Here is a 12,319-nt window from a genome sequence, read left to right on the forward strand (position 1 = left end):
TAAGACTTTGGCTGAGAGAGAATGTTCCCTTGAAAGGAAAACACACATCAGCTGGGCTCAGCTCTTCTCCTCTTGGGGTTGGCTTCGTATCAGTTCTTCGCTTAGGAATGGATGCTGCAGCAGGTTAGGAGTCTGGTAGGTCCTAACCGGTATAAACCAGTCGGAACCAGAATTTGCAAATAGCACATCAATTCAGACTGCGTGTTGATTTTGCACATTCACTGTTTGACCTTGAAATGTAGCTACAGCGAACTTGTAGCACATGTAGCCTTAAGTGATTATCAAGTTATTGTTTGTATTATTTTGGCATTTTTCATGAGCTGAGCAAAAGATAACAACATCCGACATAATGGCCATAGGCAGACAGGCAAATTTAACGGGTTCAAAACTGAGCCAGTCTTTGGGATCCAACAGTATGGTTTGAAAGCCACCAAATTGCAAGATGATCAATAATGCCTTGTCCATCTCTCACTTGAATAGTAGCAATGCCCTTTTATTTGGCATCCCTGACACATAGGTGCTCCCACCCAGTGCCCTGTGTGCTGCTGTGCAACTACTACTAAAGAAACAGAACCTCACGACTATCACACTTACAGAACACCATAATCTCCCTAACAGAACTGCAGCATGCTCAAGGCCCGCATTGTCATCTACAATCTTTGCTAATAGAAAATGTTAAAATGTATACATAAATTTACAAATATTCTAATCCTTCTTGTCTTTTTCAAATTGTGGAGAATACACAGATATCTAACAGGGAAATGCAGACTTACGCCAGGGAATGGAATTAAATACTAGGTTCTTGTTGCATGTTTCCAACATTTTTGTGAACTGATTAAAAGCTGTAAGTCTAAATGTGGCGTTATGTCGCCTGTTATGTGGTTCATCTCCTTCTTTCTCCCCTTTACTTTTCTACCTTTTCTTTCACTCTTGAGCAAAATACCAAAATAAAACTTTTATAAAAAAAGCTGTAAGTCTTTGCAATTAATAAACCTATGCTTATCAATATTTACATTTTTTTAAATGAATTAAGCATTTGGACTTTAGAGATATCCATTGGGTTACACAGATTGTTGACGTTGAGTACTTAGACGTATAAGTGTACCTCTGGGTAATCTGATTTTACGATTTTAAGGTTGCAAGACATAATACCCTATGGTCTCAGACACCAGACCTTAGCAGACAGCAAATAAATTTATAGCCTGGAACCTCGTAGAATTATACATCATTCTGCACAGATCTTGCTTAACAGTGCTATAACTGAGGCTACATTGCTCTGATTGGTGAGTAAACTAAAATTAGATAACAGGGTAGGGTTAAAGGCATCACAGAATAGCGCTGGCTGCCATCCTTCTGGCTTACCAATTCTTGATTTGTTCTGTAATGACTTGTGCAAAACTTTAGTTATGGGAAAACTGCCAGGCACCTAGAAATCTAAGAAATACATTGACTAAAGGAAAAAAATATTTATGGTCCGAAGAAAGCACACATAGTAGTTCCCGGCACTGAAGGAGACTACACTGTGTGTGGGTGTACTCCTTGTGAAAGAGCAGCATTCCGTAACTCACACTGAAGTTAGCCAATGGCTGAAGTGGACTAACAAATTGGTCCACAATGCATGAGTGGGAGAAAGAAAATGTGAATGATTCAACACAGAGGAATGGATAAATTCTGGCTGAAAAACCTCTAAAGGTAACTTTGTTATAGACATAATGTTTTGGAAAATCAAAATATCTTGGTTAACACTAAGGGCCAGATGTAGGTAATTCTCATTTTCCGATTCTTAAATACCGACTCATACCTAATCGGTGTTTCAGAATCGGAAAATGGTATGTAGGTAAAAAATCGGAAAAAGTTTCCGATTCGGAATGACTCGGTATTCGATTTCGGTATTTACCGAATCGGTAATTTCCGAATCGGTAACACCTATTCATTCCTATGGGCCTCCTGGCCCATAGGAATGAATGGGTTTTACCTAATCAGAATTTACCGATTTGGAATTTACCGATTCGGTAAATACCGATTCAAAAATATGAATATCGACAATGTGAGCCTGCCAACCAATCAGGGACATCCTACACACCCCACAACCAAGGCCCAGAGAATCCAACCAATCAGAATGAAGCACCCCTTCCCAGTACCTGGGAGTGGCCCACCCATGCAGGTGCACACCAACTGAACAAACAATTGAGCTGAGGTGAGAGGAGCTGAGCATCCAGAGCCAAGCAGTGCCACAGAATGGAGTCACTGGAAGGGCAAAAGGATGGTGGGGAGCGCAAAAGAAAGATTAAGTTCAGCCCAGCAGAACTTCAGGTGGCTGTAGAAGAAATAGTAAGTCACTACAACCAAATATTCGGTAAACAGTCTCTGCATGTTGCAGAGTCTGTGAAGAAGAACATATGGCTTGGCATACAGGGCAAAGTCAATGCCATTGGTGTGACCCACCGGGAGATCAAGGACATTAAAAAGCGATGGTATGACCTGCGCATCATAACCAAAAAGAAGATTGCTGCGCAAAAAAAGGATGCTGGGGTGACAGGAGGTGGCAGGAGCAAAGCACCAAAACTGACTGAGATGGAGGAGCTCGTTGAAACCACCATGGAGCCAGAATGCATCCATGGGATTGGGGACCTGGACAGTACATCAAGAGCAACAAAGAAACAAGGTAAGATGCATGTACCCTAATCCACAACCATTTACCTGAACCCGTACCCCACTGTGTAGAATCTTTTCCCATGCAGAACAGATCATCCTTGGGGCCAGCAATGCATCATGGTAGACATAGTCATGAGTACATACATGCAATGCATACACCACAAGAATCAGCAAGGCTTGCCACACACATCACCAAACACACAATGTACACTGTGCAAAGGTGTGTAAACAATTTACTTAAGAACTACACACAGTTGAACAACAACATTGACCCTATGTCAATTTGATTCCACAGGAGAGTCCTCACGCACTCCAGCACCAGCAAGGGAGGAGAGGGCACCAGCAACTAAGAGAAGGGAAAACGAGAAAGAAAGCACAGGTCACAGCGCTGTGGAAGGAGGCAACACCACCACCCAGGAAGCCTCATCACCAGAGCGAGCCTCAACACCTGTCCCGCTATCACCTCTGTTGTTTGGATCTCCTGAATTGGAAAGCACACCGCTTACACCCAAAGCAACGTCCAGGTTGGTCATGCAGGGAAGGGCAAGTAGGCCTGATGTGCCCCCTCAGAGGATCCTGCAAACCTCTGAATCGGAGGATGAGGATGTTGTACACCAAACAATTGCACCTGTGGCTGACAAGGCTAGACCACAGTATCCAGCAGGCTCTGCGCGCACCAGTGTCCTAGGCAGGAGGGCACGTGAGGGTGGCGATGGGCAGGAAGGTGGGAGCGTATTCTGTGGCCTGGAGGCCACAATGGTCAAAGTACAGCGCATGCAGGCCAAGGCACTGTTGGCCGTGCATAGGCAGGTGCGCTGCATGAACAAGAAAATGACAAACATGGACAAGGGAATAGGCCACATAGCATGTAGTTTGGAGGCAATTTCAAAGGGGATAACAGACATCTCTACATACATGGGTGTACTGTCTGATAAGTTGGACAGGGATGAACTACAGCGTCGCAGGGAGCGGCATTATATGCGGCAGCAGTCAAAGGCAATGAACAGATTTGCCACAGCTACGTCACTACTTTGCCGACGCTCAATATCCATGCAGGATGCAATTGTGCACTGCTGCACAGACTTGATACGGGGCATGGGAAGAGTGACCTCTGCGATGGAGCGGATGCTAACCACTAACACAGGCAATGCTGGTGACACGGGTGTGGAGGAGACAGAGGGGTCAACCAGCAGGAGTGGCTCCAGCACACCTGTACCAGAGGTGCGCAGGAGCGTCAGGCGCAGCCATGCTGAGTCAGGCCCCAGCCGAGATATTGAAACCCAGGCAAATCCATCCCGCAATGTAGTGCGTGGGCGTAAGCACTGAACAATGCCGCAGATCCACAGGACTGCACACAGTGACGGCAACTGAGCACAAGCAGTCATGGACATTGACATTGATGGGCAATTACTTTTCCTATGTAATGATGATGTAGTGATTATTAAACTACACTCGTCAAACACTATACCTGTCTATGTGTCATATATTACCTAGAAATATTGGCGTGTAATTTCTGTCCGTCTCAATCTTCCATCTGTTGCTGCTGGTCCTGTTGCTTGGGGGTCTGCATGTTCTTGGTCATAAGCAATGTCCTTGTGATGTGTCACCTCCACCTCTGTGCCTTCTTTGGTGGCAAGATTGTGCAACATGGCACATGTTACTATTATCTTGCAACACAGGATGGGGGTGTACTGTCGTGCACCTCCACTCTTGTGGAGGCAATGGAACCTGCTCTTGAGGAGTCCAAATGTTCGCTCCACTACAATGCGAGTTGACCTGTGTGCCACATTGTAACGCCTTTCGCCTCTGTTAGTTGGGTTGAAGTACGGTGTGAGCACAAAGGAACGCAGGGCATATGCACTATCGCCTAGGAAGGAATGAGAGGTCCATGAGTTACATACACATGACACATACATCTGCCATTCATTTCAGGGTGTGTTACACTTATTTACCTAGCAGATTTTCAATCTCCAAAATCTCCAGCAACAAGCCGTGTGTATATTCCGCTGTTCTGGAATATGTAGGAGTCGTGCGTGCTCCCAGGAAATTTGGCCACTATGTCTGTGATGATGTTGCCAGCATTGCATATCACCTGCACATTGATGGAGTGCGTAGACTTACGATTTCTGTAGATGTGTTCAGTGGCTGCAGGTGGGCATAGTGGGATGTGGGTGCCATCTATGCAGCCTATCACATGCGGGAAGTGTGCCAGTCCATAGAAGTCAGTTTTTATTTTAGCGAGTTCCGCAGGTGTGTCAGGGAACCGGATGTAATGTTCCATTCTCTGCGTCATGGCATCCAGGAACTCCCTGAAAAAATGGGACAGACTGCTCTGGGACACACCACCTACTGCAGCAATCACACTCTGGTAGCTCCCAGAGGCAACCAGGTGTATGCTACAGAGCACCTGCACATGGGGTGGGATGGCATGGGCTCTGGGTGTTGGGTGATCCAGGTATGGGTGGAGGTCCCTAATTAAGTCCATGATGGTTCTGGGGTGTAGCCTGTACCTCTGAAGTATCTCAGGCTCAGTCAATTGGAACAGGGTGATCCTCTGCCTGTACACCTGCTCCTCCCTTCTCCATTCCCTCTCACCTGCAGCCTGTAGCCTTTGCTGCCTCGCAATTACATAGAATGCCGCCCTTCTTGCAACACTGTTGCATTTTGGGCCCTTTTTTATAGCCTGCACCTGGTTACCACCTGCTTTCAGTCCATGGTAAATACCGACTCTTAAATACCGAATTTCATTGAATTCGGTATTTTTGGCCTTTCCTACATCTCGATGGGCATTTTTAACGAATTCTTATTTACCGATTCGGTAAATGAGATCTCGGTAAATAAGGAATCGGTATATACCGATTCGGAAAATATGGACTCGGTAAATACCGATTCGGTATTTTACCGATTCCTATTTGCCGATTCGGTACATTTTTGACACCTACATCTCATTTTCCAAATACCGGTCGGTAACGGCCGATTTTACCGATTTTCTGCCGTTACCGACCGGTATTTGCCTACCTACATCTGGCCCTAAGTCTAAAAAAAAACATTAAATCTGTTTTTGGCTGTTACCCTCTTTCCTTTGCTAATGTTTTTCTTTTTTTAATGCTTTATGTAAATCTTTACTACAAATCAATGGAGAGGGTGGGAAAGATAAATAACTAGAGAAGCTTGCCAAAGCAGATTTATAGAGAGGGTTGTATACATAGATAGTCAGTGTTGCAAAGATAGATAGATAGATAGATAGATAGATAGATAGATAGATAGATAGATAGATAGATAGATAGATAGATAGATAGACAGACAGAAAGACATACAGAGAGATAGATAGATAGATAGATAGATAGATAGATAGATAGATAGATAGATAGATAGATAGATAGATAGATAGATAGATAGATAGATAGATAGATAGATAGATAGATAGATAGATAGATAGATAGATAGATGGATAGATAGATGGATGGATGGATGGATGGATGGATGGATGGATGGATGGATGGATGGATGGATGGATGGATGGATGGATGGATGGATGGATGGATGGATGGATAGATAGATAGATAGATAGATAGATAGATAGATAGATAGATAGATAGATAGATAGATAGATAGATAGATAGATAGATACCAGAAGGACATGCAGGAGTGCAAATATAAGTGAACTCGAGCACACATACCAAAAGATAACAACTTCATGAAGAACTGTTTCAAATGGGCACAATCTGGTATGCTGAAAAACAGCAGCAGTCAGATAAACAAAGGCCACTGAAAAAGGAATTTACAACGCCATTAGCAGGAACGAGGTACTGATAAAACTGGAGTATGTTCTGTTCCTATCTCCAAAACAACATAAAGAGATTGTAGAATGTGTACTGCTGCCACATCAGGCTTGCTATACAAAGGCAACACTAAAAAAATAAAGTAAACAACAACATCACTGGCATTGAAGGGAACTCCCTTTGGTGTGAATGTACTCCTTATGAAAGAGCAAAATGCAGTTACTCAAAGTGAAGTTAACCAGTGGCTGAAGTGGGTTGACCTACTGCCCCATGCTATATGCTGTAATGGGCAGACACAATATTTGAATGACACAAAAACAGACCAATGAATGAAGAGAGCTGGCTGGAAGCCATTTTCAGTATATGACATATAATAATTTTAGTAAAATCAAATGGTCGGGGCTAATACCTGTCCAAAAACAGTATGTGTCATATGATAAGATTAAAGGCAAATTATACACAATATTTCAATGCGCATAAATAATTAAGATTGCCTTGAAAAATTGTAGATCCAAGGGATAAAGAAAAAGTTAAACATCTTAGGCACGCTTACAAACTAACCTTGAATCAAAGGAAAAAGCACTTACAAGAAAAAGCATGGGACAAATTTGATCGGGCTGGTGCTCTGAAAGATTCTGCGCTATTCTGGATGGCTGCTGCCCGATTATCTTTCCCCAGACCCGGACAGACAGCATTATTGTTCCTATTTCTAAAAAGGGATAGGGGGGATGCCATATGTTACCGCCCTATATCCCTTCTAGGCTAATCTGCAAAAATCATGGGGAGAGTCTTGTTGGAAAGATTAGAAACATGGGTAAATGAAAAACACGTATTAACAGATTCCCAATACAAGTTTAGGAGGGATTTAGGGACGTTGGAACAGTGTATTAACCTCAGTCTAATCACAAGTAAATACTCTTTTTTAAAGGGGGGGAAATCCAACGTTGCTTTGCAGATTTGAGTAGCACCTTCGATTGCATTAGCCAAACCAAACTATGGAAGACAATGGCAGATATGGGAGCCCCAGCAGAAATTACATCAAAATTGGCACAAATATACTCCTCCTTGACAGTGAGGGTGAGGTATGGGGCTGGAGTGGAATGCACTGCCAGTTTTAAGGTTTCAAGAGGTTTTAGGCAGGGCTGTGTTCTAGCCGCCCACGTTTTCTCCCTTTATATTAACCGGGTAGACAGATCTTTACAACAGGTGAAAGCAGATGTACCGGCAGACCCCATTCCTCCTATACTCTGACATTGCACTCAATTTCAAGAACCACAAATATCTTACAGTAATTGATTAACTCATTTGCCCTACACCTAGAGAAAAAAGATTTCAAAGTAAACCTAAAGAAAACTTTTGTGATGACCTGTGGACAGGAGAAGGCTAAAAAGAAACCTCAATTTGTTAGAGATTTTAGACTAGAAGAAGCCCAAAGATTTAGTTACTTGGGTATCCTCTTCTCCCATAATGGTACAGGGGGACACCATTTAGATATGGGAAAACTCAAGTTTATTACAAATGTAGAAGCATTATTTAGATTTGCAGGGAAAATAGGAAATAGACCTATTTGTGAAATGTTAACGCTTCAAATCAAGTTTCTTGTTGAGCACCTGTTTGGGGGCCAGGCTGATGCATCTATGCTACAGATATATGAAAACTCCTTCCTAAGCAGAATACTATCCGTACCACGCTCCATACCAGCGTTTGTAACACAGGAGGGCATATGATCAAGACCAATTTTGCCTAAATTTCGACCGAAAATTTGCGATGTAAATACCGCTCTATTGTCAAGGACACGCTATTGCATGTTTCCTTGAGTTAGCAGCCGTCTTTTCTCCACTTTGCATGTCAGCGATTATTATCATTAATGACATGGAAAGTGGGCGATCCTCACAGAACAACATGGGTAAACATCACTTAAACTGCATTGCGATATTTACAAGGATGCCCCAGACCCGCGAATCGATGATCAAAGTCGCGCTAAGGCCCTTTGTGGCAGGATTTTAACTCCTGCTATTAATCCAACTTAAAAAATAAAAATAAAAAGGATAGGCACGGCGCACTGCGTTTGATCGAGTAATGGTCAAGTACGGATGTGGTGTTGTTTTAAGGAGGTTAAAGGTGCTCCTACAGGTGACGCAACTGTCCTAATGCGTCCTGGTTAATGAGAAGTTGAGTGCGCTACATAGGCGTAGGCGCATCCCTGATGTTGGGCACACTTATGAGGGTCTCAGTGCTGTACAACACGATGAGTTCCTCAAAGTTCAATAAACAGTTTCAAATGTTCATATTGTTGAGTTTATTGGAATATTTTCATTTAGACGTTTTGTACTTTCTTCTTGTGAATCATCATACAATGAATTTAGTCAACGTAATACAGTTGGAAATGCTCCAATGCATTTCGGACTCAAAGAGTCCTTTCTCAAGGAGCGGTGTTGGCCTTTTAATCTTAAGTGGCTTTGAACTACGCATGGAGCGTTTCAGCGAGAACTGGATTCCCTGCAACCTGAAATCCAGTTCTCGCTGAAACGCTCCATGCGTAGTTTATATTCCAATAAACTCAACAATATGAACATTTGAAACTGTTTATTGAACTTTGAGGAACTCATCGTGTTGTACAGCACTGAGACCCTCATAAGTGTGCCCAACATCAGGGATTAATCCAACTTAGCCATCTGTAACATGGTAGGTGGATCTTAGGGCTAAGTCCACAGCTGCCTATTATCAAGGTTTACATTATCGCTGGTCATTTTTCACTGTTTTTCTCACGCTAAAGCATGTTATCACCCTCTATCTCTGGGTTTCACATCGCCTGGGTGAAAAGCGTTAATAATACGTCGCTAACCCGGCGCTGAAATCCAGCGATAGACTGTGATAATGAAAATTGCGCTATGTGCGATTTGGGATAATTATTGCATGTGCTTGATAATATGCCCCATAGTGAGACTAATGTCCCTTACTTAGAAGATCTGTTAGATGGCGATTATTAGTTGGTACAACATATGGAGCAAGAAAGGAACCAAATTCTCGAGGGGCATAATTAGAGACTCTCTTACTCTTGAGCATTACGATGGGATTCCCTGGTTGATGTTATATTAATAAATTACTAAAGAGAGTAGAGGAAAATCTATCAATTAGAAATCCTACTAAAATCTTACAATTTCGTATAAAAGACTTGAGAGTTATTCCTTTAAAAATGTACAGAGAACAGAATGGTCCTAGACACTAATATTAAATATTTCAATCAATGTTGAAATTATTTCTTGTTCATAAGTGGTTGATCCTGAAAAAGAAAAACATAAGCAAATACATTCAAAATGAAACAGTACCCACTGTTATGGTTATGTCGAAAGCACATTTAATTATATTTCTAACAAATATCCATATTCAATTCATGCAAATGAATATAAATTGAAGAGAGTGGGGGGGGTTACCAACAGGTAGTGTGAAGAGAAGTGAAGATTGGTGCTCATGTGAAAGAACAAAAAAGGGGTCAGAAATGAAAGAACACTAGAATTGCCTATATCAGATCCTACTAAGGCCAAAGTCCCTAGTATTAAAGAGGCCTGCCCCTAGTACCATTCAAAAAACGGGTCAACACTATTATTTTGTCATCACACAGCGATGCTTCATCTGTGAACGTGGTCGAGAGGAGGGGGTACACAGAGTACAGGCCCAATGGGGGGATGTTGTCGACGTTTCGACCCAGACGCAAGAAAGGTGAATAAATTCCTCAGCTATGGGTCTTCCTCAGGACAGGGGAAGGGAACCTAAGTTCAAGGAAGTAGCGCCCCCAGTGATAGGGTGGGCAACCCGTTAATGCTGTGCCATGTCCCACATTGTCAAAATTAATTTCAAAATTGCCGTACTGAAAACGTCCATGAAGAGGGATTAATCCCTTGACAACCGCTAAGATTGTGGCGTCGATAGACTAAACCAAGTTCCACGATTCGATAGTTAAATGCCTGAATAAATCATGGCGCATGGTACTCCGTAGGGCTACGTCACATTAAAAATGTAGACCTGTTAGAGAAAGAAGGGAGGAAAAAAAAACGTGAGAGGGCAGATGTATGGCAGGTCCTACACAGCAAGGATTCCAAGATTATTTAACAAGGGTAACACATGTTCAAGGGTGATTTTATCAGATCAGATTGCGGCTGGGAATCTTACATCACTTAGTCGGTTTCCCTAAGAGAGAGGCATGGACATGCTGATATTAGAAGAATTAGTATTCGTCCTCTTGTTTTAAATGAGCGTTTTTTTGTTTTATCAAGATGCTTTTAAATATTTGTGTAAACTTGACAGTGATGTTATATGCTGCTCCATATCAGCTTTTAAGTCCCAAGCAGTTAAGAAAAGAAAATCGCTCTATCAGTATGATGAGATTCGATTCGAAAATGATTAATAAGCATAGCTTTTTAGAGATGTAAGAAACTTAGAAGCAGCTTAGTTTGCTGGTAGAATTGATAAAATACAAAATATATTTTAATGTACAAATAAATCAATTATTTTATAGTATTATTTTAGGTTTCATATACTTTTATGGATTCAAATGAAATTCAAATAAAGTTATTTTGACTTGACTGACCAAAAGGCAAGGGGGCAGATGTACGTTTCCTGACACATCTCTGCAAATCAGCAGGGATGCGCCAGGAACGATGTGTGACGCAAGTTTACCCTTGCGCCATCACAGATGCGCCGCATTTACAATGCAGCGCATCATGGCGCAAGGATAAACAGATGCGTGTCGCATCTGCTGGCTAAGGTTGGCACAGTGCTTGGATAGTGCTGCGGGCGCGACGCAACTCCAGCACTGTTCCAACCTGGCCTATCCTCAACATGGTGCGTCACGCCTTATGCCTGCTTCAAGCAGGCGCAAGGTTTTGACGCAGCAGCGTCGGAAAAGTGACTCAGTGAAAACTTGTAGTTTTCACTTAGGCACTTTTCCGAGGCGTTCCTGCGCCGGAACACCCACATGAAACCTGACGCAGGTTTCATGTGGCGCAGGGCTTTACAACGTGACGCATCTCCCTAGATGCATCACGTTGTAAATATGGCACAAGGTGGCCCTAGCATTATGCCGCCGCTGTGTCACAGAAGTGACGCATCGGCGGTGCTAAAGTGGCGCACGGGGCTTGTAAATCTGCCCCAAGGTGTGTACCTTGCATGGATCCCATAATATTTTCTTACAATGCCCTGCAAAGCCTAAATCACCCATTTCCCTCACACTTCTGTGAAGAAAACGTCTGAAATCAACAGGGATCCACAAAATTCCAGGAAACTGCAAATTGTACATCGTCCCCTCTCCAACTCTGCCACTCCCATGTTGAATGGTGCTCTGGGGTAGAGTTATGACACACTTGCACCAACCGAAAGTGAAAACAAACGATTAGCACAGTCTGCTTTCACTTTAGTTTGGCACTACAGCAACTTTTGTGCCACCAGAATGTCACCTTTTTGACGTTCTGGTGGCGCATTGTGCCAAAGCATATTATAAGGCCACACAAAGCGACTGTACGTGGCTTTTTATGGGCTTAAAAATATGTGCCCCTTTTACTCAGAAAGCTGCGTGACAGGGGAGTTCCATGGGTGTTGCTATGAGTGTTCCCACTCAACACCCATGGAACTGGACATATTCCCAGATTTATGAGAAATTGTAAGCCTGGGAAAGCATCAGAACATAATGTCACCCCAGGGGTGGCGTTAGGGAGGCGCAACAAGGAGAAATATTTTATTTCTCCTTGTGCTTTCCTTTTTCTAACTGTGCTGCAGCAGCACACCCAGAAAATGGAAATCGCCTGAATTTATTGATTCTGTGCAGGAAGGTGTCCTTTCCTGCACAAAATCAATCAGCCCAGCAATGCAGGCACCCTTGCACGATT

Source organism: Lissotriton helveticus, chromosome 9 (genome assembly GCF_964261635.1).
Source record: "Lissotriton helveticus chromosome 9, aLisHel1.1, whole genome shotgun sequence".
NCBI classification, from domain to species: domain Eukaryota; kingdom Metazoa; phylum Chordata; class Amphibia; order Caudata; family Salamandridae; genus Lissotriton; species Lissotriton helveticus.